Raw genomic sequence first — 6165 nt, 5'->3', positions numbered from 1 at the left:
GGTTTACTAGGTTAGCTAAACCTAGGGACGACTATGGGAGCCCAACCCAATGGATATCTAATCCAGTACAGTGCCACTGAAAAGTAAAATACTGAAATAGCTAATACTATTTTGCTGAATCTAGGTTATCTGAACCTAGAACTAGGTTGTCTGAACCTAGAGGCGACTGTGGGAGCCCACCCATTTGGACATCTCGTCTCATAAAAGCTGAAATAAAACTGATCATGCTAATTCACATGTTCTATGGCATTTAATTACTTGCCCACTGTATCATAAGGCTGTGCTAGGCATTTTGTCGAGCATTTGGCGCTTTCTAACTCTCCTCTCGATCAGGGAGACCACCTCTAGGCACCCAGCAGCGTCTAAACCCCTATCTACAGAGGATACACGTGCTCAGCCCATCTAGAGATGCTCACTAATCCCTAAATCTGTGAGAAGAGTTAAAATATACCCTATATGCCGACAAAATTCAATAAAACTAATCTAATGCATAAAAGAAACACGCGAGAGCTACTTATACTGCAAGTGAGGGGTTTCTTACTTTATGTGCTAGATTTCTTACAAATCTAATCGCTAGAAATTCCGGTGGAGACGACTTCTCGATGATTCGCTCGCGTCCACGTGCTCTACTCGCGGAGGGAAACGTCCTTGTGCTGAAATCGTCGCCGGGAAGTGACCTTGGGACCCTAGGGATGGAACCCTAGGTCTTCCTTTTGGTTGGCGCTGAGAGAGGGAGGAGAGGGAGAGGTGGCATCGGTGAGGTTAGGGTGAAGGAGAAGTTGCCGAACCAACACAAAAATAAACCAAACCAACTTATGTTTTCCTATTTATATTAAGTGGGTAACTAGGCCCAACTCAAATATAAATATAAATGTTTCCCTTCTCTTTCAGCACGACCCTGCTGGGTTCACCGGTTACTAAGGCTAACTAAAGGTTTAGCGGACCCGAGAGGTCCCGGGTTCGATTCACGCTTAAGCCTTTTTATTCTTCCAATTATTTTTGCTACTTCCGCTACTCGGAAAAATTCCGGAAAAATATCTAAAAATTCCAGAAAAATCATAGAATAATTCTAATGCAAGTTTGAGAATTTTCGGGCATTACAGGGGAGTTGTTGAAGAAATTCTCAAGGCTTGTGGCATAATTGGTTGGTAGGTAGAGGGGCTGGTGTTGCCTCAATTGGCTTGATAACTGGGGGGTCGCATGAGACATAAGTATAAGAACGCCTGGTCATAAAATTGTAAAATGAAAGCTACTATGTTTTTGAGACCCAGGCTCTTTACCTCGAGCAAATGAAATCTCGGCCAAAGTAAGAGGAGACCACTTGGTGATGGGTTGCTCAGGAATATCCAGGCCTGAAGCCTTTGCTTAAGGCCTCTTGCGCTTAATGATAAGGGAAGTATCCTATTCTGAGCTGAAGGAAGAATATTGGTGCAAGAAGTATCAGACAATCGAATTTGAGTTTTGATTATGTTAAAGGGTCCAAAGTTAAGTTGTCCTGTGATCTAACAAGGTTGATTGAGCTTATAGGAAAGTCCTAAGTTGTCAAAAGTCCTAGTAGATTCTAAGAAGGTAGAAAATCCTAGGGGGAGGTAACCCCAGGTCCTAGGGGGCGGTAACCCTAGGTGATGGAAAGCCCTAGCTGTGGTCAGGCAGGTGGAAACCCCTAGGGGGTGGTAACCCTTGGTCCTAGAAGGTGGTAACCCTAGGTTATAGAAAATCCTAGGGGGAAGTAAGCCTAGGTCCTAGGGGTGGTAACCCTAGAGGGTGGTAACTCTAGGTCCTAGGGGATGGTAACCTTAGGCGGAAAGTCCGACCAGTCTAGAGAATTGGTCTAGCAACATGTAACTTCTCCTGAAAGGAATAGGTGACGACGTGTTCTCCTTTGAGGGAACAGTAGGTGTCAGTTCGATCTAGGGTTTCCAGAGAAATACGAAGTCAGAATCGGATAGTCCGAAGGCTGTCAAGTTAATTATTTATATATTATTTCCTATTTTATTTAAGTATATTTTGCAGGAAACTAACATTTTTGTAGGGTCGAACTTAACCCTGATCGGTCGATCGAACCGGGGATCAGTCCACCGAACCTCTAATCAAACAGAGTTGATTTTTAGCCAGTTGACCAAATTTGACCGAATGATCGGTCGACCAAACCTGGGGATAGGTCGACCGAACAGTGGATATGCGGTGACCGAGATCAGACCGAATTGATCGGATCAGACCAGATAAGCTAGCAAGGATATCGGGATCGGTCGATCGAACGAGGACTCATCCAAAGCTGAATCTGGATGGGAAGATGGATCGATTCAGGCAGTATCAGTCGACCGAACCAGGGGATCAGTCGGCCGATCAACGATGAGTAAAACATAATCCCGAGATTAGTGGATCTGAATCAGGCCTAGTTTAACTATTTAAGGAGGGCTCGACCAGTTGCTTCAACAACATAATTTCCAAGATCATGAAACAAACAACTGCTACTCTCTTCAACATTGCTTCGACAATCGACGAACAAATTCTTAATTCCTTATTATCAATATACTTTATTTTTTTCTTACTTGTAATTGCTTACTTGTAAAAGATTTCTGAACTATTAGTGATTACCCATCAAAAGAGATCAACGATCGCAGACCTTGGAGTAGGAGTCGACACGGGCTCCGAACCAACTAAAAGAAATTGTGTTAGCATTGCTTTTGTCTTGTTCATTATTCTGCTGTGTTACTTTGAGTTTTTCGAAACGAGTAAAAAAGCAACGAGTGCTATTCACCCCCCGCTCTAGCACGTCATTGATCCTACAATTGGTATCAGAGCTAGGCCTCTCTGAATTGGTGAAACCACTAATTGAGCAGGGGGGTTCTTCTTTGAAAAACAAAATTATATACGTCTTTCATTTTTTTTCCCTCCAAAATTATTTTTAAAAAAATTCATTTTCATCTTTTTACCATTGGTTAGTATTAGCAAAATATCACAGTTACCAAAATTTGTAATAATATTTTTTTATTAATATTTTATTATTGTTTTGAAATTAGTGAATTGCTAGTTTTATTTTTCTCCCACACTACTAATCTGAGACCAAGTCATGGGACATTTGTTTCTTTTTTCTCTTTATGTGAGATTTTCTTCTATAATGGCCCGCCAAGAAGGCTACAACATTGCACATCTGCCTTTATTCTCCGGAGAAGATTTTGGCTACTGGAAGAGTCGAATGGAGTACTATCTAAAGACAAAGGTAGAGATGTGGATAATCATCCAAACCGTCCTTGCGCTTCCACTTGACGGCGCTGGCAAACTAGTATCATTCGAAAACTAAGACATGAGTCTAATGAAGAAAATCGAGGCTGACATCAAGGCGACTTGAGCCTATAATGTGGCCAGACAAAAGAAGAGCTGAACTGGGTCGACCCCTTCAACAGCACAAAGGAGTTGTGGAATAAACTAATCGAGCTTCACAAGGGCACTTCCGACATGAAGGTAAGCAAACGAGATTTAATATTAAATAAATTATATAATATAAAAAATGTAGGAAGGTGAGTCAGTGAGCCAGCTTCATGATCGCATACAAGATCTTCTAAACAAACTCCACGCGATCGGACAGAAAATGGAGAACCGCGACGTAATAAGGTACACACTAAATGCTTTTTCGAGGAATACATTATGGGCATCAATGGTAGATGTCTACAAAGTGTCCAAGGATCTTTTGTCAATTAGACTAGATGAACTCTTTTCAAAATTTTAACTTCATGAACAGACTAATGCATTGCCAAGTGAGAAATGTATTGCTTTGATTGCCAGTGCAAATAGAACACGAGAACCAAAGATCAAGCGCTGAACCGAACCTGAATCCGAAGATGAATCAGATCTCGAAGACGAAATCACCATCGAACTATTCAAACTAATTCGAAAAGTACTTAAGAAGAAGAAGGTGACTCAATCGAACTCGAAGACCAAGTCTAGAGTTATATGCTACGACTGCAACCAGAAGGGACACTACAAGCCTGACTGTCCAAACCAGAAGAAAGGAAAAAGGAAGGTATTGAAGGCAACGTGGTCCGAGTCATCGGAAGAGTTGGATGAAGAAGAACACAAGCAAACAAGCTTCCTCACTCTACTGGTACTAGCGTACGTTGCCAAAACCGAGTCTGAAACCTAGAGTGAGTCGGAAACCAAGTCTGAGAGAAGCCATGGATTTGTATTCATTTCCGAAGGGCCAAGAAACATTGTAAGTTCCCTAATTTTTGGTACTCAGATAGATGACTTACAAAATGTAGTTGCATATTTATTAAAAAAGCTGGCCAAATCCAACGTCTGGGTCAAGTCACTCCAAAAAGAGGTAACAACCCTTATAGAAGCGACTAACTCAAGCTCTTTGACTAAGCAAAGTTCAGGAAGAGAATTCCAATTTAAAAATTTAGATCAAAGAGCTCAATGACTCATTGGAACGGTTCACCTTAGATTCTAAGAATCTGGATTTGGTTCTTGGAAAACAAAGGGTCATATACAATCGATCCAGACTTAAATATAAGGCTAAACATAAATTTAGATCTTATTTGTCTCTTGTAAATCGATCAAATAGAAATAGAATGCAAGCATGAGTCCCCAAGTCTAACTTAACTAATCAAGTTGGACTTAATCAATATTGGATCCCCAAGGATCAAATTTATTACCTTGATAGACTTTATCGAGGCTATGATCCAAGGGGAGCCAACAAAAAGATCGTCTTTATCATAAAATAGAATTGTCTGATGTTTGCTTTACTATTTTTCATTATACATACTTAGATTAGGGTAGATAAGGACTTAGACTTGATTCACACTTGACTAGTTAGACATTAGATTTTCAGAAAAGAAATTAAACATTCAATTTCGTTAAAAGACTTTGTCAAGAGGTGGTAATGATCTCATACCCAAGAAGGTCTAGTATTTCGCCATAGCCTGGAAGCTAATTATTAAAATAAATATTTAATTGACTAACTATTAAACCTTAGTCTAACTCAAATGTTGATCAATCCTTAGACTGGAATTTAAATTGAAGATTAAATTAACCATCTCACAAAAATATTAAGGTTCCCTGATTGAAAATCTAGAAAAGGATGAGATAGATGCAGGTTTAAAGTAGTTAACCAAACATAAATTAATTAAATTAAAGCTAACTCAATTAAAATTCATAATTAATTATAAAAGTTTAATTAATTTCAAAATCTAATTAATTACAAAAGTTTAATTAATTTTAAAATCTAATTAATTATAAAATCTTAATTAATTTCAAAATCTAATTAATTACAAAAGTTTAATTAATTTTAAAATCTAATTAATTATAAAATCTTAATTAATTTCAAAATCTAATTAATTATAAAAGTTTAATTAATTTCAAAATCATTATTGTTTTTAAATATTAATTATTTTCAAATCATAATTAATTTCTAAAATATTAATCATTTTTAGATCATAATTAATTTCAAATCTTAAATATTTTTAAATGATAATTAATTTTCAATTCATAATTACTTTTTAATTCATGATCAATTTTTAAAAATATTATTAATTTAAAAATCTTAATTAATTAGTTAATTTTAAATTCTAAAATTCAAACTTAAATATTCTGAAATTCAAAATTCATTTGAAATCTAAATTTAACTGAACTTATTTTTTAAATTCATTATCCTATAATATCATAAATATTTAACTCCGTCTTATGCACACTCATATGCTGAACATACTTGATAACATAGAATGAATGAGATGGAAAATCAAGAATGTAAATAATAACTTTTATGTTTTTGATTTATATGCTTGGACTCTATGATCCTCTAACATTTTTGACATTAATTAAGGAGGAGTGAAAGGAAGGTTAAGACATTAATTTTTATTTTGTTAAAGCATGATTTTTCAAAGTTAAAATTTTCAAAAGTTCAAAATACTTCTGAAAGAGGTAGTTTAATTTTTAAAAAACTATTTTTGAAAGGAAAAATAAATTATTTGATAAAGTATTTTTAAGTATTTTTTTTAAGAAATAATTTACTTAGCTAAGTATTTTTATCAAAATCTTTTTAAAAGCTAAGCTTTTATGAAAAAATTTTTTAAGCTAAGTACTTAACTAAGTTTTTATCAAATTCTTTTTAAAGCTAAGTACTTAACTTAATTTTTATCAATTTTTTTAAACTAAGATTTAAAT

This window comes from Zingiber officinale, chromosome 6B (genome assembly GCF_018446385.1).
Source record: "Zingiber officinale cultivar Zhangliang chromosome 6B, Zo_v1.1, whole genome shotgun sequence".
In the NCBI taxonomy this organism is placed as follows: domain Eukaryota; kingdom Viridiplantae; phylum Streptophyta; class Magnoliopsida; order Zingiberales; family Zingiberaceae; genus Zingiber; species Zingiber officinale.
Note: the sequence above shows the minus strand (reverse complement) of the source record.